Consider the following 27,257-nt stretch of genomic DNA (forward strand, 5'->3'; position numbering starts at 1 on the left):
TTTATTCTTTTTTTGTATACTTCTTTCCACTATTTTACTTCTCTTTTTTCCCCCTCTTTTCATCCAAACGCTTCTGCTGTTGACAAGAGGAGGACGATGAATTCTTTGCTCTTGCAGCAAAAAGTTTCAAAAGATTTGGCAAAGATCAATTTACCAACGTTTACGACCTCCAAGTGCATCGACGATCTTGCCTTTTTGAAAGAACCTGGTCTTGATACGCGTCGTTTAATACAAATATTCCTGTTCGAAACGAACTTGGAACGATAAATTCAGTCTGTAATGAAAATAATCCAGAACAGTTTTTTTTTTCAACGTTATTTTTATCACTTTTACATTTCCCTTTTCTTATTAGTTGAGAACATTTAGGATGGTCAAAAATTTTTATGAACATTTCGCTAGCACTTTATTGTTTTTGTGCTTTTTTTTTGTTGTCTTAATAGATAAAATAACCGACGATGCTTTAAAAAGTTAATAGTTTAGAACGTGCGATCTTTGCGTAGACGCACTTTTAAGACTGCGATCCTAACCTAGAATTATTGTGAAATTTATTTTACTTCTGGCTTGGAGCGAGGATTTTGAAATGAATTTGATGATTTATTCATACATTTTATTTTCTGAGCTAACATACAAAATTCCCCATGGCCATTTCATGCTTTGAATTTTCAAAATTTGTTTTAGTTTTTAAGTTACAATAAGTATTAGTTATAATAAATCATTTCAGACAATGCTGAATCCAATAAAATTTTGTGATTTAATATTTGTATAGTTATAGAATGTTTTAATTAAAACAATCTTTTATTTTATTTTAAATAATAATCGACTATATTAGTAAGTAAATCATCCAAAATGTTTAGTTTTTTCGAATTTGTTGGACGTATTTTTTTTATTTGTTCAATATTTAGTAAAAATATTAGTCTTTTATGACCCCCGGGTTTAAGTTTTAAATCTTATTTATTCTAAATAAAATGACTGTTTAATACATTTTTACATTGCTGTTATTTTTTATGAAGAAACCTACTATGATTATTAATGCATTGTAGCATATTTGTACAACCAAAATATTGTTTAATCTTGTATACTTAAAATTTTTGTATTTTTTATTTAAATCAATTTATATATTCCCCCTAAAACACACTGAATTGTTTAAACTCTTAGCACATTTCATTTTTTCAAACTAATATAATTTTTCTAAAACAATAAAGGTTTGCAATAAAGTAGAAAACAACATATAAACTACAAATCACATAGTTTAAAGAGACAGCCGTTTCGGTACTATAGCTAAGTACTATCGTCAGTGCTATGAGGAGAAATGATCCTGATATTTATGTACCAAAGTCGATTGACTGTCTTTCTCTCTCTCTTTTTTTAATATACAGTTTCTTAAAATTATTAAACTACGTATATTTGCAAAAAAAATTGCGTGTTTTAATAAAAATGCATTAATGCTACTGAATTTATATAATGATTTATTAATTACTTAAATAATATATAATCATAAAAACAGTTTTATGAATGAATTTTTTTAATGTATTTTCATTTTTTTTCCAGATAATTTGTGTACCTTGCTTCTTTTTTTAAAAATCATCTGCTGTTTTTATGTTCAAAAGATAAACACTATTACTTTTTCTGTTGCTGCAAGGGCATTACGCTTTCAACTTAACTTACTTAGCTTTTTAAAGTCCGAAATATATTTCTCTTTTGTTCTCCTTGCAAAGCCATACGGAAGACTTAAATAACACTTTTGGAATATTTGTGTGCTCTTGTCCTTATTGCAGACGATCATCTACTATTACTTCAGCGGGGTGGCAACTTCTTTCTCATGGAAATGGTCCATAACATTTCCTGGTACAAATTTGAAACAACTCTTCTTAACTCTGTAATGAGCTTAAAACTAATAACCAAGATGTGTTGTATAATAAAGCAATCCTGAAAACACCTCTCATACTTATCCTTTTTCATTGTTCGCAGAAATATTGCCCACGTACGAAAAAATATCTAGTTTTCTCATTAGCATTTACCAAGAGCTATAGTGTAGTGCTATGTTTTTTTACTCAAATACTTTTCTATTTTTGCTTCTGCTTTTTTTTATTTTTCTTGTTCAATGGTTAATTAGTCTTTCGTTTCGGTTCTATATATCTTTTTTCGTGAATCGGTTTATCTGGTATATTTTAATAGGGCTTTTCTTTCATGTTTTTTTAATAGTTTTATTGATTTCCTTAGCGGGAAAANAATTAAAATAATCATTATTATAGATTTCATTTAATATGATTATTTTATTTTTCACTATTATTTTGTGGTATTCAATTGGCTTTAGACTAAGATTTTTTTTAAAAAATTTGTGCTAACTTTTTTGTACTTTAATATTTAGCAAAGATATTTTTCCTTATTAGAGAGATTTTGCAAAAGGTTATGGTTCTCCCTAAATCTAACGTTAACGTTATTTGAGCTGCATTGTGGGAAATTTTCCTTACAAATCACCGTGTCCCAAAGGTGTGGAGAATTTAATTAGCGTTACGGTTAACGTAAGACAAACGCTATGCAAAAGCTCTCCAATCTCTTTCTTACAGACCTTAAAAACTAAAGGGAAATAAATATCCAACGAAATATAATTGACCTACGTGTTTTGAAATACCTATTAAAATATGGTTTAAGTAAATTGATACCTAAGAAAGTAGGTCTACCATAATTTCCGATAACCAACATTCTGTAATATGTACTTTTAATCGGTACACAAATGAATGGAGTTGAATTAACCAGCTAAATAATACATTACTTTTGGAGTTTTGTGTTAAATTAAGTTTTTATTTTATTATTATCAGGTTTATTCCTGTATTAAGTGTGGCTAGCATTATATCTATCATTATATCTGTACTAAATCTAAATATATATATTATTCAGTACTGTTTCTTTTCATGTTTTTCACTTGATTAAATATATCTATCATTATCACGGGGCTAACTACATCTATATCTAATAAATCAGCTACGTCTAATACTTTCTTTCTGATAATCTTTTTAAATAAGATTTTTTTTTAATGTTGTTGCAGATATCTTCTTTTATTTGCTTTTAAACTATACTTCTTATCTAATAATATCTATCTTTTGTAAGGTACCAAAGAAAAAAGACAGAAAGAAAAATTTGCACCTTTTCAATTTTTGAACTTCCGCAAAACGTTCATGTCTTAATGAAGTCAATATTTTTTTTTATCATTTCAATCAATAACGAAGACAACAAGGAAAATCTATCAAGAATTTTACGTGTTGCAGAATTTTAAAAAAAGTGACTTTTTTTCCCTTTTGCTAAGTAGGCACTTTCTTTATTTTTATAAGTATAACTTTATTTTTAACTTAACTACTTTGTAAACTTAAACAAAAAAGTTCATAAAATATCTTTAAAGTTTATAAAATATGAATACTTAATATCTCCTTCACATTTTAACGTTTTTTGGTTTGCCATAGTTTTAAGATGCGTCCTGTTCAAAATTGAGTTACCTTTTTGTACTTAGTTATACATTTGTTTACTATTAATTTTTTTTTAAACAAATAAATTTAAATCCACCATTATTCAGTAGTGATATGTTTCGATATTTTTTCTTCTACTTCAAATTACTTTACATGTTAAAATATGACTCTAGTCTGTGTAATAAAGCGGAATAGATAATGAAACACACAAAATAAATCAAAAATTTATACTTGTAAACAAAAAATTTTAAACATTTTTTGAACTATATATTAACTGTAATATAAATAGGTATTATTCGCTTTAAGTTTTTGTGTGCGTGCAACACTTGAACCTATTATTTAACTTTTAGGGCAAGTTTTATATTTTGCTCCTAAAATGAAAGTTTAGTTTGTTAAACGTTTTTCCAGGAACTATCATAAATATTCTGAAAGAATTTTTATTTTATTTAGTTCTATTTTTTATCTTTGCTTCTATTTGTCTTTTTCTATGTATGTATAGTTATAGGACTCATTAAATGTAATGATATTTTCGTGTAGGACATTTATTTTTACTCAAAAGAAACGCAACTTAAGTTGTTATGCAATTTTATGAATTTAAGATAAAAGCAGATTTAAAGGAGGCGATCAAAAGATAGGCTTTTAGACGAAATCTACAAATTTTTTCAATGTGAATGTCATCAAAAAAGCTGAATGTAACTTTTCAGTGAAGCTGAGATTTCGTAGATTACTGTATTCAGTGTCAAAAAGCGTCTGATGATGGTTTACGAGTTAATGTGCGTCGTAAATATATCGCCCAGATGGGTGACAGCGATTGTAAATTTTGAGGGGACGGGTATAACCCCCCCACTCACCTGTTCGTCACCGGAAGGTATATAAGCGAGTTCTAAAATGAATTTACTCGAGTATGGAAAAGAAGGAAATTTTAGCAAAGCAATAAAACAGTCAAAGCTGAGAACCGATCCTGAAGTTTTTGGCAACGCCCCACCATAAAACTTCTACCAACAACTAGTATCGTTTTCAGTTCGAATAGCCAGGAAGTTAGGATATACGAGCCACAAACGGTTGGCAGCACATACAGAATAGGATTTGTAAAATATCTCTTGGAATTAGCATAGACTGCGTGAGTACAGATCTGACAACTCGAAATAATTCATAACTCGTTTTGGAAGCTTAGTGGTAGACTTGGCAAACATAAACTTTGTGTTCCAAGATTCTACTGGAGATTCTGCAACAAACTTTTGAGTAAGTTATATTCAAGTTCCTCTTGCTTAATTTTGAGTTGTAACTTACTTAATTCTATCTACCTTGCGTATCTCTAAGTTTAATGAATTTATATAGTTATATTATTTTGCTATAGAGTGAGTGTTTGGGAATTGAGATTATATCAGACTCAGATGAAAAAACTTGAAGTAAACTGTCATCAAGTTCTGAGGCGTGCTAGTTATAAAGGATTACAATTTATAGATCGTTGAATTATTTATAATAGATTCTATTGTTCTCTAGATTCTTCTGATGATTCAAAAAAATAATTTAAATTATAACTTGGGAAACCAAACTTTGCATCCCTAATTACACTAGAGATTCTGAAACAAAGTAAATTTTTGTTATCTATCTAAATCTTGATGAAACTTATTTAATTTTATCGACGGCCAAATTTCTTTAAATTTAATAAACTGATCTCCAAATAGTTTAATCTTTTCAGAGTTAACAATATTTGAGATTAAATGACGACCCTGAAATTGTAAACAAGTTTTAACGTATGTGAGTACAGTGTAAAAAAAAAAACCCTGTTAAATTTACAGAAAAAAAAATGTCTGCTGGTGTGCCAGTATAAAACAGTTTATTTCACAGAAAAATACTCTTATTTAAAAATGTTTTTTAAATAACAGTATTTTCAGTTTTTTTAAGCAGTTTAGTACTGTTATTTTAACAAACAAACTCTGGTACTTTTTTGAAGAAAAAAAAAACATCTTATTTTAACAACAACAACAAAAAACTATAAAATAGCTAAGTCAGCATTGTGGCTTTTCCGAACAGAGAGCAGAATTTATATGATCAGTCAACACCAGGGTTTGAACCCGGGTCCCTGAGCTACGTCAGCTCTAGTGCTAGATTATGAAGAAAAGTTATCTAGATCTAAGAGAAGTAGTAAATCATTATTAATTAAAATAATCATTATTAAAATTTCTTTGATTTGCTAAATCAATTGTTGATAAATTTTTGAAAATGAATGAAAAAAAAAAAAAAACCAAACTACCTTTTTTTATTTTTATATCTTTGTACAAATTTCGATAATATAAATTTTTTTTTTGCAAATATTTAACTGTTTTTTAAAAAATACTCATATATATATATATATATATAGTATTTAGAGAGCCAGAAAAAATATATAAAAGGGACACCGGTCTCCCACGAGCATCGAAGAGTTAAAACCTGACTATATAATTAACGCCGTGAAATCAAGCATTTCATTCAAGCTTCTATTTTTGAATTTTAGAAGATTAATATTGTCTCAAGTTTCTCAAAGCGAAGTTTCAACAAATTCCATCGGGATTTGCGCTATTATTTTTCAAATCAATTTATTTTTGGAAAAAAAAAATATGTACGCAAGTTTTGAATTTAAATTAGTCATTACGTCAGATTGTTGACTAATCACATACTACTTGTTACAGTATAAATCTGATTATATAAGTCTTTACAGAAAACTTTCAAAACAAATTAATTAGTTATTTGCTTTGAAAGTCTTAAGAATCGAAAACTTTAATTGCCTTTATTTATTTTGTATTTAAATTATAAATCTTTTGTAAAACTAATTATGTCCCCTTTATTTAAAGCTAATCTTTTCTTTAAATCTTAACTTTTGAGTATCCTTAACTAATTAACTACAGAATGTTCTTAAATACTGTCTCGTCTTTAAATATTAATTATCTGTAGATAATATCATTATAAAATTTTAATTGAGTTACGTTTATAAATGGAAACTTTTACTTGTTTTAGTAAGCTGGTTTTTATATTTAGTAGCTATAAATTCAGGAATAAACCAGCTATTTTTGATTTCTGATGTAATTAAGTGGATATTTGTTAACTTCTTTTTTGGGGAAATATACAAGTTAAAAGATTCGGATTTTCTATCTTTAACTGTAGTGTCTTTATATTGTTTTTATTTTAATTTTATTTTTTTTAAATTTTACAAAATCTGAAAGTTCTATTGGATTTTGTAAGCAATGAATAGAATATACTAAAATGTGTACTAGATGCTACGAGAATGTAATATATCTGTTTACAGTACAAAATCTAGAAATGCTATTGCAAACTATAGGACGCTATACTGCGGAAAGAACTTTTTATGACGAATTCTGTTTCATCTCTATTTGTATTTTCAAATTTTAAGTTTGGAGAAAAATGGGTCTAGACAAACGTAGAGTAAACCATGAAGTTTCAAATGCTGAAAAAGAATTTTTGAAATATTAAAATGCAAACAAATTATTGCAGATTAACTTCTCCACTGTGTAATCCTCAGTAAATGCAAAGGAAATAAAAATAAAAAATTGAAGGATAACTTCTGCATAATCCTTAATAAATAAAAGCAAATTATTGCAGGGTAACTTCTGCATAATCCTTAATAAATAAAAGCAAATTATTGCAGGATAACTTTTGCATAATCCTTTATAAATAAAAGCAAATTATTGCTGGATAACTTCTGTATAATCCTTTATAAATAAAAACAAATTATTGCAGGATAACTTCTGCATAATCTTTTATAAATAAAAGCAAATTATTGCAGGATGACTTCTCCTCAGCTTAATCCCAAGTAAATGCAAATAAATTATTGCATCAAAAAGCAAACAAATAGTGGCTTGATAAATTCCTCACTGCGTTCCTCCAAATAATCCTGCCATAATTTGTTTACATTTTGATATTTCGATGAAAAAAAAATTCTGTATTTGAAACTTCATGGATTACTTTAGGTTTATATGAATTAATTTTCTATTTTTAAATTACTTATGTAAGTAAAAGAGAATTTTCCATGAAGGATTTCTCCCGCGGTATATGTACTACTTCCTATGTGGTAGTACCAGGCATTGATTTTTTCTACCGACATAAAAACTACACAGGTTATTGTAAATTTGATGAGCTTAGAAATTTAAACAAAATTGTTGCTCAGTCATGTTAATAATACAATTTCTACCATTTTAAAAGATATAAAAACTGTAAATTTAATTGAAAATCAATAATTTGATACAAATATGTATCTTCCTCACCCGAAAGAACTCAACTGTCGAGGGGGTGGAGACGGGGAGGGAGAAATTTTAAATATTTTTTTAAATCCTTTTCATTAAGTTTTCACAAATAAACTGACGGTGAATATTTACTCTATTTGGTACAATTTTTCGATGCATGTAAAATTATATGGTCGTCACCCAGTCGGAATTCGAAATATAAAGCGTGCAATAAATTTTTCTATTAATTTTTTCTCACAAAACAATCGGCAATTCGACTATCTTCAGTTCTTTAAAGATATTTAAATGAAAAAACAAAATAGTTATTAGCTTTTAGATTTTTGAAAAATATCTTTGTTTTATGCAATTAACGTTAAAGGAAATTTTTTAGCGTCATCCAAATCGTATTGCATAAATTTAAACTGCAATAAGATTAGCTTTTTAAAAAAATATAAAAACTGAGAAACGTGTAGTTTTAAATAGCTTACTCCAAACCACAAATAGCATTATTTTATTGCTTTAAAGTTTTTAGGAAAAAATTATCGAAGCTCTAAAAATTATCAAACGATATTTCTCCTAATCTAATAAAGCGACCTCTTATTTTCTACCTTTTTCGAAAGGTATTTAAGCTGTCTAATAATACAATATCAACAGAAATTTGGTAAGCACAATAAAATATCGAGAAAGCACAAATTAAGAATTGAACCTAAAATCCAAGATGTTGAGGTTAGAAGCCTCTTAATAATGCAAATACTAAAATTGCTATTGCAAGTTTAATACTCAATAAATTCTAAAAAAAAAATAGCTTCTGAAATTATGTGGGTATTCGAATAAAATTAACATGTTAAATTTTGTTTGAAAATGAGAAAAAAATCCATTCAACAGCGAAAGCACTTCGTTAAAAATGAAACTTAACATGTTGTTGTTTTAACAACATAGCTCAGCCACCTTATTATTAGTGTTATTACATTTTATTGCATGTCGAAGTTGTTAAAATAACAAATAATGCATATCGCATTCTATTATTTTTTATTTTCTATTTAAGTATATAATTACATTTAAAACTTTTTCCTTTACATCGAATATTTACAACATAAATTCTAAAAATAGACTTTTAAAATATCAACTATTCATTAATGTGTTAATTATGGCCCAACATTCCGTAGTTTCCGGATACCTTTGTAAGCCATGTTCTCATGAATTGTTAATGAATACCTGAGAGGTTCAAGGTCATCGATGTAAAATTTCTTTTAAAGCTTGTTTGCGGTTTTATATCTCCCTTTAAACTCAAGGCCTGCAGCATCACGATCGCCATCTTTTTTTTCTTCTTTTTTTAACGATTGCTTATCAAAACTGGTGTTTTACTTATTGAAGTTGTATGTTGGTGGATGCCCAGACTTATGTCCCAACATTGTATCAGGTAAAGAACTGGTAATATGTTTCTGTTTAAATAAGTTTGTTAAAGATTTGTGTAAGAACAAGTGTCTTTGTTTGTGTTATCAGTGGTTTTCTTATTTGAACCCACTCTAAAAAAAATGTATGGTCAAAACTAACAGAACATGGTAAAATTTACCATGTTTCCGGCTCTATGGTAGCACCAACATGCTAGGTAATTTTTAACGAAATACTTTGGTAGTGATTTTGCTAAAATTAACATAAAAATATGGTTTTATTATGTGTGATAAAATTTGATAAATGTTGTAAAATTTGGAAATTTTATCATGATGCTTCGGAGAATAACATAAAAGCATTTATTCCGTTCTATTTACTCTTCTTCAGTTATATATAAAAAAGTTTTATTGGATTTTGTACGCAATGAATAGAATATACAAAAAGGTGTACTAGATGCAACGAGAATGTACTATATCTGTTTGCAGTATAAAATCTAGAAATGCTATTGCAAACTGTACTGCGCTATTGCAAATTATAGGACGCTATACTGCGGAAAGAACTTTTTATGACGAATTCTGCTTCATCTCTATTTGTATTTTCAAATTTTAAGTTTGGAGAAAAATGGGTCTAGACAAACGTAGAGTAAACTAAGTTTGGAGAAAAATGCGTCTAGACAAACGTAGAGTAAACCATGAAGTTTCAAATGCTGAAAAAAAAATTTTAAATATCAAAATNTATATATATACTCGTTGCTGTCAAACGATATTTACGATTTTAATATTACACCAGTCAAGTGAATGATGACTAGACATTTTTTGTACCGCAGACGATGCGAAAAATTTACTTAAAAAGAGTTCTAAACTTAACTTAATACCTGAAACTTAAATACCTGAAGTAGATTTAAGTTTTAAATATGTTGTTGGTACGTTTTCATAAGAGATCTTATTATATTATTACTTAGGAGTAAAAGTTATAAATAATTAATTTATAAATAATATAAGTTCTAATTAATAACAATAGTTCTTCAAATAATAAGTTCTATGATTTTTCCTTTCTTATAATATAATATAAGGTCGCTAAAATGTGAATTTCAAATATCATGCTTGTAAAAGATGCAAGAAAAAAGTTTCGAATTATATGATTATATTTTAGAAAAGTAGTGAAATTTTTGATATATATAGTTATTAATAAAATATAGTTATAATATAATGGTTATGATACTAGTTATGTAGTTGTGAGCTGACAACATTAGAAGATTTTTTTAAATCTATAGATATTAGTTTTATTGAAAAAATTATGATGAAAAATTAAAATTCTAAGTGAATATTTTCAACATCTTCGTGTCACGTATTTACTTAATTCTGATTAATGTAATATAAAGTTATAACACCATTTTTTTTAATAAAGTTATAACACCATTTTTTTTCACTAAAAATTACGTTCTAAATATCTTATATTATTCTCTTGAATTGTTGGAAAAAAGAGCTAAAAATTGTAATTACGATGCATATTTTGTAAAAAGAATTATTATTTAAAAGCTCCGATGCACTATTTGTTGAACAGAATACGTTTCTACTAATCTAAAATTTGATTAAAATGTAATAAATTTAATTATGGAAAGAATCGTTTGTTTCAATTTCTGCGAAAATTTTAAAACTTAATTTTATTTACTTTAACTCGATTATATTATGAATACAACTTTTTGATTTAAAATTTCATCTATAAGTCTGAATGTTATTTATTTATTTTGAAATTCATCATTTTATAAAAATGTACTTTCATCAAGAATATTGTATTTTATTTTTCTTGATACAGATCTTCACTAATAAATGTAATTTAATATTTTTATTCTTTATAAAGTTTTGAATAGCATTTTACTCAACATATGAAAAATTATTAAAAGCATCTTTTACATGCTGACATTTTATTTCTATATATTTCTATCAGGTCAAATTTTAAAATATATTTCTAGATGCGTTTTATTTTAGGAATAAAAACTAAACGTAAAATAATTAATTACTGCATAAAATGTAAAAGAATTATTTACTGCATAAAATGTAAAATAATTAATTCCTGCATAAAATGTAAAATAATTAATTACTTCATAAAATGTAAAATAATTAATTACTGCATAAAATGTAAAATAATTAATTACTGCGTAAAATGTAAAATAATTAATTTCTGCATAAAATGTAAAATAATTAATTACTGCAATCAACTGCAAAATAATTCGAAGTAAATCGGATGAGATAAAAGTTGGAAAAAAAAGTAATCAGTAACTTTTTTATTCTTTTAAATTTTGTAGAAGTTGTAATAAAAGTGTATTTATAATTTTATAAAAATTTCTGAAAAACAATCAGTTTAATTTACAGACTAAACCTTTTTTTTTAAATCGCAAGTATTTTCCTAAAATAGTTTGCTATTTTTTCAAAAGAAAAAACATGCATTTAGATTTTTGAACTTATGATTATGTTTTTTTGTGTGTTTTTTTTCAGTATTATATATCTAACGCAGGAACTGTTTTGTAAAAAGTTCATTTCAGAACTTCAGTTGTGCATTTTCAATAATTAAATATTTTACTTCCCACATTTTAAATAGACACTTAAAAAAAAAAAATTCTCATACCTACTGCGACCTCTAATCGAACCAATTCATGCGTGGAGTTGAGATAGAATTTCAACTGTTCATTTGACTGAACGTTGAAAAAAAAATTTTTTTTTCTGAAAAGAATTTGTAATGAAGATCTTTTGGGCAAAATGATCTTACCTGTGAGGCAATGTAATCTAACCTCTAATAGCCTTTTCTAAAGTTTGATAATATGATATTTTATTTCCTGGAGTTCAAAAACCCTTGTGGCTTGGGTTGATAGTATTGTGATGGATTTTTTTTGCTTCCGATTTATTTTATTTTAATGATATCTATGTTCAGGTTGGAAAAGCTTCCAGAAATTTAATAATGTTCTATTCGAATACAAACGACTGGAAAATAATAATGTATTTCCCTCAGATATGGTGTTGGTAATTTAGGAAATTTCTATATTTAATTTTTTTTTTGTGGATAATTTTCTATTAAATGAAATTTATATTTTTTGATAGATAGTAATAATAAGTACGAAAATGCTTTAGATAATAATAAAACGTTTTTGACTTTAGTTATTAAGTTTTTACTCATGCCTTTTCTTTTTTAGTGTTTTAAATTTAGAGAAAAGTATTGTAAATCAAAAAAATTTATGAATGTATATAATTTATTTAATTCTAATGCATTTTGATTTTTTTTTCCAAGCAAAGAAGTTTGTAAATTACCTTTGTTTGGAATTCATATTAAACAGCTCAAATTATCTGTCTCAGAGTAATTTCATTAACGGAAGGTAATGTTCGGTAATAAGGTTTTGGAAATAATGTAAATAAGTAAACCTCTTATCTTATTAACCATATTTAATGGAAATGGATTATTATATAAAATTAGAGTTGAAGTCAGGATTTTATTTCCGGTTTTAGATCGAATTCGACTATCGATATGTTTTCTTTTTCAATGAAAATATTGTGTTAAAATAGTTTTGACAGATTCACATTTTCTGCAAACTCGATCCTAACGAATTCCTTAATTACTTCCTAACTAGAACAAATTAACTTATAGACATTCATGTTTTTTGTTTAAAATAATCAGAGTTTAAATTTCATGTATTTTATTGAATTTTCATCACGTATTTTCAATTTGCACTGTGCTATTGTCTTTGTAATTAAGTTACTTAATTAATCAGTACGATTTTATAATTTTCTTAATCATTATTAGTGAAATTCATTTTATGAATTAGATATTATTTTGAGCTTTAACAATCCAAGTTATTGAGTCAGAAACTATTTACATTTGCATAAAGTTTGTTTAAAGAAGTTTCATTTAACTTTTGGGTTAAGTTATTGCATATTCAACAAATTATATTTAAATTTCAATCTTTCGTTGATAGTTAAAAATTCTTCTTGGTTTAACACGGAGTTTAAAAAACCATGCTTTACCCCGGAGCAACTGTCAGCGAAAAAAAAAAAAAAATTTTTAAAAATTGTACTTGAAAAAATTGTTCTTTCACATAACGTTCGCAATACTACTCATAAATGATGTCACCGAATCGTCATTAAATTTATCTCTATTGCAAAAAGAATATTACTATCGTTTGAAATGAAAAAGGTTTAAAGGTAAATGTCGTCTGATAATTAAAATAAATATCGTTTTGAAATAAGAAATTTGTATCGTCTGGATCTGTCGAATTAAAATCGTTTGCGATACATAATCGTTTTCTTTTATTGTAGTATATTGCAATTATTGTATTGAATGAATTTTTTAGAAGCTCTTTATACATCGCGCATAAGAAATGCGCAGAAACGATAAGGCTCGAGTATAATGAATAGTGTTTAACAAAGTGTTTAAAATTTCTTCTCATTTTTAAACTTCTTAAAGCTCCACTTAATGAAACATTTACGTTTCATTCCCCTTTCCTCATAAGAGTGTTCGAGAAAAAAATCATTATTCCTCAGCATTTATGCTGTCAAGTAACCTAAAAGAGATTTTATTTTTATTTTTGTTGAAATGCATGACTTTGTGGGGGGAGGGGGATAAAATTGATACTAAGGTAAGATTGGAACTTAGCAATTATTTTCTTCTCCCTTCTCTATCTTAATATTCTTTTTCCGTTTTTCGCTGACGTTGGGTGTAAGATTTTCCAAGGCTCCGCCCCTCAAATTTACGGCGATTCAGTTTTTTATTTTTATTTGTTAATTTTTTCTTTTATGTTTTTTTTATTTACTGCAATGCAAGATACGTCGGGACTGATTGACATTGATTGCAAATGATTGCTATCACCAGTCCCTTCATTTTTTTTTTTTTTTTTTTTAATTTTTAATGCAGTTTTTTCCTGCCCATTTTTGCTTTGTGGGTTAACTTTGTTAGTTTCGTTTGTCTTCTCCCTACCTTCATTAATTTTGTATTTAATATCACTCTGACGGTTAAATCGTGCTTCTTTTCACTGTAACTTTGAGATATCTCTATTAAGATAGAATAATTTGGCATGCATTGCACGCATTTGGTAGACGTGTTTTTATTATTGAGTGTGTATGTGTGTGGCTTGTGTCCACTTTATTATGCATAGTAAATTTCCCTTTCATCAGTCGCACGTCCTTTGAGTAAGTTTGGACTGATCCGATAAATTTTACAACAGCTCCCTTCGATCGTATTGAAGTTGTTAATAGAAAGACTCGTATTTATTATCCGACGAAATATGTAATTTAAACCGAAAAACATATTTTGAGCTATATATTTTGAGCTATTTTAATCTAACTTTATATTAGTTAAAACTTTTTTTACATTTACATACATAAAGGAATATTAAAGTGAAAAAAGCCACGGGGGATTTCTTATGAATCTCTTGTACTGATCTCAAAGCCCCAACTTATTGAAGTATTGAACTTAGCACAGTATGATTTTCTTATTTCTATTTAAAAAAGTGAAATAATTCTTACGAACTGTAATAATTAGAAAAAAATTTCCTGCATTTTTAAATTTAAATTCTATAAACTACTTTTACATATATTGACAAAACTAGAGTTTGTAAATTATTCCCCAAATCCTAGAAACAGGATTAAATATATCTTTTGAATGAATATCTTTTGAATATTTTGAATATCAATATCTTTTGAATATTTCAAATATTGTTTTATTCGTTTGTATAATATTTTTAAATTATATTTTATTAGTTAGTAATAATTTAAAAAAAGATTTCTTGTTAGATATTTTACAAATTTCAGAGAGATGTAAGTGAAACAGATGTAGCTTGTCTGTATAAATAATAATTCTAATCCTTGAAACGTCATTAAAAATAACCCCAATTAATATTCAAAGTAGTTTTAATAATATTTTATTCATCAGTATAAATTGATAAAATTTTTTACTCATTGTTATAGGATTTTCAAATAATATTTTATTCTTGATTCTCACTTTCAACGAACGCTTCTTTTACTAGAGAAAACAGACATTGGGTGTAGATTTTTCTTCAAATCTTAGTGACATTACTAAAAATAACCTTTGATTAGTATGAAACTTTCAAATAATATTTCATTCGTTAGTGCAGCATTTTCAAAACATATTCTATTCGTTGGTATAGTATTTTCAAATAATGCTGCTTTCGATGTTACTACTATAAAATAATGCCATTATTTGTTGCAATAGAACACTTCCAAATATTGTGTTTTATTCGTTGACTGTTATTTTTGTAAACAGTATATATATATATATATTTTGTTTTATTAACGTTTCTCTGTTGCTCTCTCTGTTTTTTNCATATTGTTGTTTAATATATATAGATTACGGTTAACAGAAGAAGATGTTGCACTGTAAGAAAATTATCGTTTTCTATTGGCAGATGCGTTGTTGAAAATTTACGCCGAACTTGCCATAGAATGTTAGTTAATTGGAAATGTATTTATTTTATTTACTTTAGTAATTAAGTGTCTCACTACAAGTTATATTTCTTTCTGTCAAATTTTCTATACTTACCATTAATGCAGTTGTTTTTGTAAAAAATTTTATTCCTAAATCAAGTGAGTAATAACTGAATAATAAAATGTCATTTGAATTGTCATTGTCAAATGTCACTGAATTTTCTGTGCTTAATCAATGACGCATTTGCTTCGGCAATAGATTTTTCCGAAATTAAGAGGATAATGGAAGAAAATATCTATAAAATCTTCCGCCGTACATAAGAAAAATTCTAAATTTTCACACAAATCGTTTGACAGCCAACCCCCCCCCCTAATAACATTATCAAAATATTGTAAATACTCTTAAGCACTATTTGCACTTGGCATTTCGAACAAGAATAGAGTTTTCAATTTTTAATTAAGTTTTTTTTTTCTCGCGGAAGTTTGAAAAAAAAAAGAAGGGTTAAATGCGTTCCGTATGACCGCATACATAAAGCTAACAAAAAAGTGCGTAGGTTCGGCAATTTCGATGTAATTTTTTCCTAAGCTCATTTTGAACGTTTTTAACGGTCGATCATAAATGTCGACGACCTGCACGTGTAAATACGGTTTTTATGTATACTCTAAACACATTAAAGACATGATTTCTAACTCCCCACTTCTAAAGAAAGTACTAATTCTAACCTTAACTCACGAGTTTAAGTTTAAAAGCTGTGTAGCAATTTCTTTTATTATTTGTTTACTTTTTTGCAGATTTATTTATCCTCTGCAGGAGAGAGGTTGTCTAACCTGTTTCGGCATTTTAATAGAAATGCTGAATAAGATACTTGACAGGAAATAGTAAATGATGTATGAAATATATTGTATAAGATAAAATGCAATGCTTGAATGAAGATGTAAGTGCGATTCACCAATAATAGAAATATCTTTCACTATTAAATACAATGCATAAATAAAAATTTGGCAAAGAATTCTCAACAAAATGGGTTTTTTAATACTTACATATTAATGTAATTTGCTTATACTATTTCAATTTTAGTATGGTGAAGCATAAATACGTATGTTTTTTTTATCCATACCTATTGTAATTATGTATTGTGACAGTAATTCATAAATGGTGTTAGAAATATACTCTACAACATGAATTTGAAAATCTGATTTTAATCAATAAGAACAAAAATTACTATGATAATTTGTGAAGCTTTTAAAGGACTTACGATGTTTCAGAATAATTTGTTTGTGCAAAATAATAATTGAACATTTTTAAACTTTGATAGTATTTTCAATAATACTTAACCGTACTTGTGCAAGTTGTCAGAATGCATTGTATAGTTTGATCTGTATATTGCGGATTAATATAATAGTGTATATGTAATTCCGTAATATTCAATTGAATCACTTAATTCCAAAAGGGTACAAAAGTGTATCAATTTTGCTCTTTCTTTAAGAAGTTGGATTTTGCTCTTTTTCAGGAGTTAAATTTAGACATTTGTGTACAAATTGTGCTTCCTAAAATTTCCTTATAAGTAATTATTAACTTTAATTAATCTTCTATGCTTTATTAATCTTATATACATCATTCTGGTTTATTTTATCTTTTAAGTGTATATTTAAATTTTGATTCTGTCTTATTGGTTAATAATTTTCATTTTTCTTTCATTTTAGATTTAAAGTTGAAGGTGAAACACATAAAATTCAAAAATTTTCGGTGGCTGAACTCACCTAGTTACTTGGTAAGTTTAAAACTGTCATTTACTTAAAAAGTATCATAATCATTGTAGAAGTTGTTAATTTCAATTGTTCTGTCATCGAAAATTCCATTAGTGCAGTACCACCAAATAATCCAATTTTGTTTGCATCAAATAGAATAATGGTCTTTTAATATTTTCAAAGACATAGCTTTGATTTTCAAAAATTTTCCTTAAAGATTCATCATTGATTTCAAGTAATTTATTGTTGTTATATTTATTTTGCACAATGATTTGGTTTCGCGAATTTTCGTGTTAAGCCCGGTGTGAGCTGAGAGATGTAAAGACACGCTATATCAATTACCTTACCTCAATATATTTTGTGACTTTCTCTCGTTGCTTTCCTTAATTTAACTGCGCCTAAAAAATTAACATCACAAAAAAACAGATTAATTTTTTATTACATCGTTTCTTGATTATATGCTTATTATCTATGCCTGGTTTTCACACGTTAGGAATGCCCAGAGACGTAACACCAAAAAGAGTTTTTTATTTAGAATTAAAAGAAGAAAACCCTCTATTTATCTAATTTTAATTGAATAACTTACCGAGCTAAAATTAAACCTCTTACGTACCAGTCAGCAATATTGTTCTGATGTTATTTGAAGTGCAATCCAATAAATTTCTTCGACATTTGTGATTCGCTGTGCTGGAAACTTACATTAACTTTATTGGATCGTTGTTTCAGCGGACGTATTAAACCCCAATCTTGCGTAGTCCAAATTTTTTTCCACTTATTTCTAGCATTCAGCATTTGAAAAAATAAGAATAAAAATAAAGCATTCGAATGGAAGCGAATAAAAACTAAAGGGGAAAGTGACATAATGACCTTGGCGAACCAAAAGATTTTAATTTTCTTCTCAATCAATTTCTTCCTAGTCATTTCAATTAATCGTATCATTCTTGTGTTGTGTTGTTCTCAGCAAAGAATATTTTTGGCAACTCATTAGCCAAGCGAACCACTTCATTTCATTTCATTTCCTCTGGGTAAAAGAAAGAAAACGATTTTTATTTTTCGGCGGGAAAGTGATAGCTAAGCCTAAACTGCTAAGAAATCGATATCGAAACGTAAAAAAGCACATTGGAATTTTTTTTCCCTCCGTTTCATTTCCTTTTTTTAGTCTTTTATTCGTTTCTTTGTCATTTCTTACTTTTCGAATAGCATGCCGAGCTCTGTTACAGATAAATTTATTGCTAAAAAGGGTAGTTTGCTATTCACTTGGGGAAGAAAAAAAAGAGTAAGAAGTGAAATTACGATGAGTTCGAAGAAGAATACGAAAATCGTTCATATCCTTATCGTTTTAAAAACAAAGAAAATTCTCGCTTTTAAAAATTCTCGAGCATTATTTAACGATGTTTCAGTTATAATCCGAGAAAACTAGGCATAAAAATGCAAAGAACGAATATTTTTAAATAAGACTTTTTCGTTTCCATGAACTTTTCATACATATTTAATGATTTCGATGGATATAAATAGCATAAGTCTGAAGCTTTTTTATTTTTATTTTATTGAATTGCATCGCTTAAATTTTTGAGATATTTTACTTAAAGAATTTTTGAAGGAGTTAGTTGCAATTATGATATTTTTGTCTCTTTTAATTTGATGCTTGCTTTAAAAAAATGTATTCTGAAACAGATAATTAACAACTTTAATTTGAAAGGTTTAATCTCTTTTAATTTTTATCTTATTAGTTGACGTGTAAAGCTAAAAAAGAAAACTCAAAGACAAAAGAAAATTTTAATGCTTCAAAATGTCGAGAAATATATGTAGTTTGTTAATGAAATTTTCTTTTAATTGCAACAAAACGTTTTAATTGCATTACTTCAAATACCAATAACATACTATATTGTTGTTTATTGTTTGTGTTTTCATTGAAAAAAATTGATTATGTAACAAATATTTTATTACGATTTATTTTTAATTCATATATTCATTGCACTTACACTAAACTGTGAGATAAATTGAACTAAATTTTTATACTCAATAGAACAATACGTTTAATTTATATTAATGCTTGAAAATGTCTTCATTGATATTACTGCCTTTAACAGTTCATAATTAACCTGATATTAGTTAAATATATAATTCAATGCATAATAAAAATTAAAAAGCTATTCTTTAAAGTTCGGAGAAAATAATTTTATTGCTAATGCATATTAAAATATGTTAGAGGTAATGCTTATAAGAGTGATAATGAATAATTTATCTAGAATTTTATTTAGCAAAAGCTGGGTGCATACACTATAAAATTTTACAAATAGATTATTTGTTGAATCATTGCTTATTTTTAGTTTTTAATTTAATTAATATATTTCTTAATCTCTCTCTAGTGTATGTATGACGTAGCAGCAATTTTCTTTGTTTAGTGTAAGAGGGAAATATCGTAAACATTAATTTTAAGTAAAATGTTAAAATTATAGTTTTGTAAAACTAAAATTAGCCTTCAAAAAATAAAGTTATTCTTTTACATTCTTTTCAAATCTGAGAATTTGAAGTATTGCTGTTCGCAAATTTAAGAATAAAAAATTATATTGGTTAACGTATTTGATTCAAAGAGTTTAAGTATGTTTGTTGAAATCGATTAAAATAATTGAATTGCAGATTTGAAGTAGATGAAATATAGTACGATTCCTGAAATGTACCTTTTACCGAATAATTTTTTTAAAAATAAATTTCCTTTTCGTCAATTTTAAATTTTGCATTCAGATTTTCTGAATTAAATTAAAAGTTTCTATATTTTAACAAATTTTAGAAATTCAAATACTCAAGGGATTTGAGAGATTCAAATACCAAAATCTTCCATTCTTTATTTTTTCAATTTTAGAAATTTCAATACTCAAGAGATTTGAGAGATTTTCATTAAGAGCTTTGAATCCCAAAATCTCCCATTAACAATCATTTCTTGGCTTTTAATTGCTACCAAAAATACTTTGAGCCCCCTGAAATCAGATTTCAATGCTTATTAATTTCTTCAGGGCATCGCAGATACCATCGATACCATCAAAAACAGAACCGAAATCTTGAACACAACACAGATCCAAAATTTATCGAAATAAAAAACACAAATATTGGAAAGAATTGTGCCTATGCACCATGTGTAGAATTATTTGTTGAATTCTGCCTATGCACCATGTGTAGAATTATTTATTGAATTCTGCCTATGCACCATGTGTAGAATTATTTGTTGAAAACTTTTCAGTACTTCCCCTCAATTAGAATTATAATCGTATAAATGAAATTGTAAAATATATTTTTAAAAAAAACTAAATTGTAATTTAATTCAGAAAATGTGAATGCAAAGCTTACTATATATTAAGGCTATATAACCTTAACTATGTAGAAACTCTAAAACATTCGTGGGAATATCAAAAAATACGAGTTTGGGAGATTCGAAATCCTTAAAGTAACCATTTCTTGGCTTTTCATTTGAGCTCCCACCATTCCAGAAATGAGATTTCATTACTTGTTAGTTCTTTCTTGAGCGGCATCACAGATGTACAAAATCCATACCATCAGAAAACAGAACCAAAGCCTTAATACCAAATCGATTTGTTCTCTCTGTGAAAACATGACATAGAATAAATATCAATTTCTGCTTACAGTATTACGTGCTTCATCCAATCGAATGCTTTCTGTAATCTAACCGGACAACCCCTGTTTCCTTGTTATCCGACGCTTAGACAAGGATATTGCCCGGAGCGTATAAACATCCACATCATTTCATCCGCTTTGATACATGGCTAAACCGAACTGTTATCCTATTTGGATACGCTGTTTCCACAACCTGATACTTTTCTGTATTATCTTTTACCTATTTTTTTTTCTTTGCGTATATGTACGTATTACTTGTATCTTTTCTATATGGTTTAAAAAAAACCAAACTCAAGATCTGGGATTATTGATAAAAAGAACTATTGGGATAAGGGGAAAACAACAGTAAGTTCCATATAATAAATGGGGGGAAAGTAGACTCAAATAGGAGTCAATAGGACTCAAATTGGAAACTTTCCGTTCTCTGTAAACGTTCTTCTAAAAGTTTCGAATACGTAATCCAGGATTATTCATCGGATTTTGTATTTGAAACGAAAGTTTCAATAATTTAAATTGTAAATATTTAAAATTTTTTCTTTGATATTCCTATTTAAACGTAAACAAAATAAATAAAATGGTAAAATTTTTGTTAAATAAATAAAATGGTAAGTTTATAGTTCAGATAGTTAATAGTTAAGTTTATAGTTATAGTTCAGTATCAACGTTTGAGTGGAACTTTGAATCAAATCTATTCTATTCTTACTCGGTTAAAAATTTTAGAGCGCGTCGAGCCATAATATCGTTCAAGTTTGCTAAAACTTAAATATTGTCCTAAGTTGAACCATAATATCGTTCAAGATTGCTACAACTTTGACTTGAATATTTTTTGCTGTGTCTTATAAATAAAATTGAAATATATAGAGATCTTGAAAAAAATGCCCTCCTCAGCATACTGAAAAATTTACGTAGAGAAAATTTTTAAGAGGAACTTGATTGGATAAAGAGCTTAATTTGTTAACGTAACTTGATTTGTTTAGTAAACTTATGTAACTTTTAAGCCTTTTAGGCTTAGATAAAGATTTAGGCTTAATAAACGAAAAATCGTAATCATTATTGAAGAAAAATTTTTTTTTACACATTTTAAGGAAAACTATATCAAAGATTTTACCAATATTTTCCGGTATCTATCTTTTTTTGCGCAAATTAACTAAATTTCTATGGGAATTTATGCTTGAATTATTTTTAGTTTCACCACATCACTGATAAAAATGGCGCTTCCGCCATCTAATGAATTCGAGCGGTGGAAGTTTTCAACAATTCTTTTTTTGGGGGGAATTGCAGTGAGTGATTAAGAATGAAGCAGGAGGAAATGACGAAAAGAAAAAAAAAATAAGTTTGTTAAAAAATAATAATAAAGAGAAAGAAATATTCCTAAAAGATTTTTCAAAGACATTTTTCGATATTTTCTTCTTTTAAACCTTCTTTGCTATGTAACTGCTATTTTCTAAATTGGTCCGCGGATTGAAAAGTTTTCCCTTTTTATTGCTGTTTTCCCCTGGATTTTTCACAAAGGAGGGAAAGTTTCTACTTCGCCCCATATCAGTTAGTTTCCTATAATCCAACTGATACGTTGTAGGAAATCACTTTTGTGAACATTTTCTAACCACAACAATGAAAGTTTTTCCCTTCACCGGAAAATGATCATGAAAAGGAAGAAACGTTTTTTCCCCCTTTTTCCCTAAACTTGTGTCAACCAGAGCTTAAATTTAAAAACAGACTGTTTTGAAAGGAATGTTTTTAATGCTGAAAACTTAATAAGTTTACTGCATTTCACTGTAAAATGTTTTAAAGATCTGTTCTCTCCGATCTTTAAATTTCTATACAATATGTAAAGTTTCTTTTTTTAAAATTTTTTTTTTTTGCGAAAGTTTATTTTACATCTAATTATAGAATAACTTTGATTGGAAATTGTCGAGAGGCTATTAAAAGTTTGCCACGAAAGTTTGTGCAAACATTTTTACTGAGCGTTGCAGTTCCTAGACTATTAAAATTTAAAATGAAAATTGTGTATAACGAGTTCATGGAAATCTTGTATACATAAGCTGCCATAGATAATATAAGATAAACTGCCGTAATAGATAAAGATGAGAGATAAAAAGATAAGCTGCCATAATAGAGCGGTTTCTAAATGGTGAACAGTTTAAGGGGTTCTGTGAGTTACTACTTTTTAAAACCAGTGTTGAACCATCCGATTATATTTCGATCCAACCTATAATTCATTATTTATTTAATCTTTTGATTGCTTTAAGGAATTATTTCAAGTAAAAGGCCAATGAAATGGAAATGGCATTTTAAAAAAGAAAATATATTTCTAATAACAATATATTGAACAACAAACTGTGAAAAGGGTAAGCATTTATTAAATATTGCATTAGTATTTCTTATTGCGCTTTTAAAATCAAAATAAAATAATTAAATAAAATAAAGAACTGTTTCCCTATCAAAACTTTATAGCAGTTCTTTTCATCTGAAAGTAAATCATAATTTGGCTCATTTTCTTCATTTTCAGCTTATGTATGTACACCAAAAATAAATTCATATTAAGACTGGATGTAGCACAATGATGGCAAATTTTAACTATCGGACGTAAAACCTAATTTAATTTTATTAGTGATAAAACGCTGAAAAATCTAAATTCCTTTAAATAAATATTTTAAAAATAGTCTTTTATAGGTTATAACATTTGCAATTACCTTAATAAACTTTATTTATAAGGTCCACTTCCGCCAAAAAAGGTTGATTATTCTTAGAGTTTTGTTGCCAAAACAAATTAGGAACCTTTGCCATTAATATAATTGAAAATTTGATCGTAAAATGTTATATTTTAAATATTTTGCGAATTTATTTAACGATATGTTGGTAGATGATCATACGAACAAAATATTAAGTATGAAACGTAAAAAACATTACCATTTTTACGTTTAAACTTAATTTAAATTTTTTTAAAACTTAAAATTTTCATTTCTATAACATGAGGGAAACTCAGTTTACAAAATGTGAAATTTCTTTTTGTTACATTCAGGCTTTTTTATTTGATATTATTGGTTTACTAATAATTGTTTGATTCAGGTTATTACGTTGTTAGAAATTTAGGAATGACTTGAGCTTTAATATTTTTTCAAAAATACTGCAATTATATCATGTCAATGAAACCATATCGTCATACTTGTTCAACTTGCTTTCACATTACTATGTTACATCTTTTTAAGGTTATAATAAATTTGAAACGCGCAAAATTTTTATTGACGCAGTATGACCGAGTTCTTTGCAGAATTTTATTTTAAACATATTTTTCCTATTTTTTTTCATTATTTTATATTAATTTCAGGCAAAATAAGTGAAAAATACCATATTTGGTATTTTAATAATTTATGATTAGGAAATACGGCATATAAAACCGGTGTCTTTTTCTGCGTTAAAGGTAAAATGTTCCAAATACGGCTCATTTCCAAATAACAAGTTTTCAAATTCGCACTTATTTGTTGCTATTTATATCTAATAGAGACATTTATTCATCACTTAATTTTTTTTTATTTTAGAAAATCAATTATAGATAAATTTTTTAATGAGAGTGAAATAATTTTTTTTTCATACTTTTTTTGGAGGGGGATTTTATATTTTATTNTACAAACTTCAAATTTGGCACATAGTTCAGAATTGGATGACAATGCATGAAAATGAAGAGAAAAAAGACATACTAAGTAAAATAAAATTAAAAAAAAAATTAGTATTTTCGCGATTGTCTTTTGTTATCGATTCGATTATTTCAAATTAGTGTCACATGTCAGTTCAAAAGTTTTGTGTACAGTGAGTGAAAAAATTGAGATTTTGGAAGTGAGTTCAAAAAAAAAAAAGAAAAAAAAAGAATTAAAATAAAGAATAATATTTTTAAAAACCACGTTTTTCTAGTGGAGAATAATAATTAAAAACAAGAAATTTGAAAAACAAAAAACGTGGGGCGCATGAAATACATAACAGTACATATACACATACATATGCACATTTCCTTACTACACACATGCACAGCTACATCCACATACACATGCATATACACAAACATATTCCACATCCACATTCAGATACAATTACAGATATACATACACATATTCTGATGAGCACACATACACAGACTAATATAACATTACTGTTATGTATTTCATGCTCCCCACGTTTTTCAAATTTTTATTTTTTAATTATTATTCTCCACTACAAAAACGTAATTTTTAAAAATATTATTTTTTATTTTNATTCCACATCCACATTCAGATACAATTACAATTACAGATATACATACACATATTCTCAAGAGCACACATACGCACACTAATATAACATTACTGTTATGTATTTCTTGAGCCCCACGTTTTTCGTTTTTCAATTTTTTTTAATTTTAATTCTCCACTAAAAAAACGTGGTTTTTAAAAATATTATTTTTTATTTTGATTTTTTTTTATTAATTAAAAAATACCAAAAAATATTTTTGCTTGCAATTATAAAAATTAGAAAAAATAATTAAAAAAAAATGTGCTAAAGAGTGTTATCTACGTTAAAGGGTTAATGATTTCTTTACTCTGATACATTAGTTTTTCTGATAAGGTAATGTATTTAAGTATCGGATCATGAGATAAAAGTATTACTATAAATGTGTGCTTTATTTATCACAGTTTCTTAAAACTCGTAATCGAACTATAAATAGTTTTCGGTTTTTAATTACATGTTATACACAATAAATTTTTATACTTTCCACGAAAACTTTTATTTAATATCTTAATTTGTTAAATACATCCCCTGCGATAAGGTCATTAACATTTCAATCAACCTTTTTGAGAAAGATTTTTGTTTTCGATATTATATTGCTCAATAAAAAAAAAAAATTACTTTATCCTCGTTCTTAAACCTAGGTGAATCCATAATAGTACAACACAGGAGAGCTTTTATTCCTTCCTCATCTGCGCAGATATTAAATTACCGTTTTTAATTTATATTTGTGGCATTAAGTTTCAATTTTATATGCAAAAAGTAAATTTTTTATATCTCGATTCAATAATAATTCAATTCATTGTAATCTACTGAATGCACTGCACTCTTGCATAAAAACATATTTAGTCTTTCCCTTTAGAAACACATTGAAAAAAATATCGTTTTACGATGTTTTTTACGACGTTTTCTCATGACTTTCGAAGATATGTAATAACATTTACAACACCGGACCTTTTCAAGGGACCCAACTCCTTAGAATAACATTACGTCTTTTATGTCTTGTAACTAGAATTGAAATGTATCCCGTTTATTGCTCTATCGTGTTGCATTATGCAGATGCTAATGAATGAATATAGAAAATTTATACGGGGTGCTTTTTTTCGCCAATCATTCGCTTTTTATGAACCATGGAAGAAACACTAATTGGCAGACTAGCTGGAACGTGGTTCAAAGAAAAGCAAAATGGCGGACGCCGTTCTCTTAAAAGGTATTGTTGATGGTTGAATATATTTCCATCAAAATTACTCGCAGAGTGCAAATACTTATGATATAAAAGTCCGTGAGTTATAAATTTTCCACCAATTATTCAATAAAGAAATTAAATTGGCGAGCGCAGCCTCCACGACAAGTTTATGTTGGGTTCATTTTTGTTCTAAGGTGATAATTCATGAAGAATTAAAAGGGATTTTTTTTTCTGCTTCACCGCACACAAAGGTGTATGTTATTGCTATCACCATAGAAATGTATACTTATTTCGATTCAGCTATTGAATTCCTTCAATAGCTTCTTATTAGGAGAGCGAAGAGTGGCACATTTTTCCCATAAAAGTGCAAATTAGAAGTGATTTTAAGTTACCGATTGAAATTGACGTTAAAAATGCGCCGCTTCAAACGTTTTTTCTTTTCTTAACAACCTTGATCGGTTGTATAAATTGAATGTAAAGCTTTTCTTATAATATCATAATTAATGAAATAGAATTTCGCTTTTTATGCAGTTAAGGAATTTGCCATCTTAAATCAGGATTTTTTTATCTTGAGTTGTTTTATTGGAACGGGATTAATATAAAATAATTTATTTTTAATGAATTACGTTTAAATTTTTTTTAATTTTTTATTGTTTGAGTACTTGTAATATTATATTATTACTGTTTACTTATCATCTATAAAAACAACCCATAAAAAGTGATATTTTGATGAATTTTTATTTGTTCTTTAATAATGTTAATTAATACAATTAATAAATTGCTAACGTCCTAAGTTTATCGTTTGTTTAATAATAAAAAACGAAAATTAGCCCAAAAGTTTGATTTATAATAAAAACCGATTCGTTCCATGTTAAGTGTCTGTTATCATTTAATGAAAAAAGTCAGTTGAGATTTTGTATACAAACTAGATACA

The 27,257-nt window shown here is 27.1% G+C and overlaps 1 long non-coding RNA gene across 1 annotated transcript in view; it reads left to right on the forward strand.

The window, feature by feature from the left end:
- The window catches only part of LOC139425129 (uncharacterized), a 71,012-nt gene extending 51,702 nt beyond the window's left edge, over window positions 1-19,310 (forward strand). Inside the window, exon 2 of the long non-coding RNA XR_011636358.1 lies at window positions 17,206-19,310. This is a non-coding gene — a long non-coding RNA (uncharacterized lncRNA). The remainder of the gene's footprint in view (window positions 1-17,205) is intronic.
- The last annotated feature ends 7,947 nt before the right edge of the window (window positions 19,311-27,257 follow it).

This window comes from Parasteatoda tepidariorum, chromosome 3 (genome assembly GCF_043381705.1).
Source record: "Parasteatoda tepidariorum isolate YZ-2023 chromosome 3, CAS_Ptep_4.0, whole genome shotgun sequence".
Taxonomy (NCBI): Eukaryota; Metazoa; Arthropoda; class Arachnida; order Araneae; family Theridiidae; genus Parasteatoda; species Parasteatoda tepidariorum.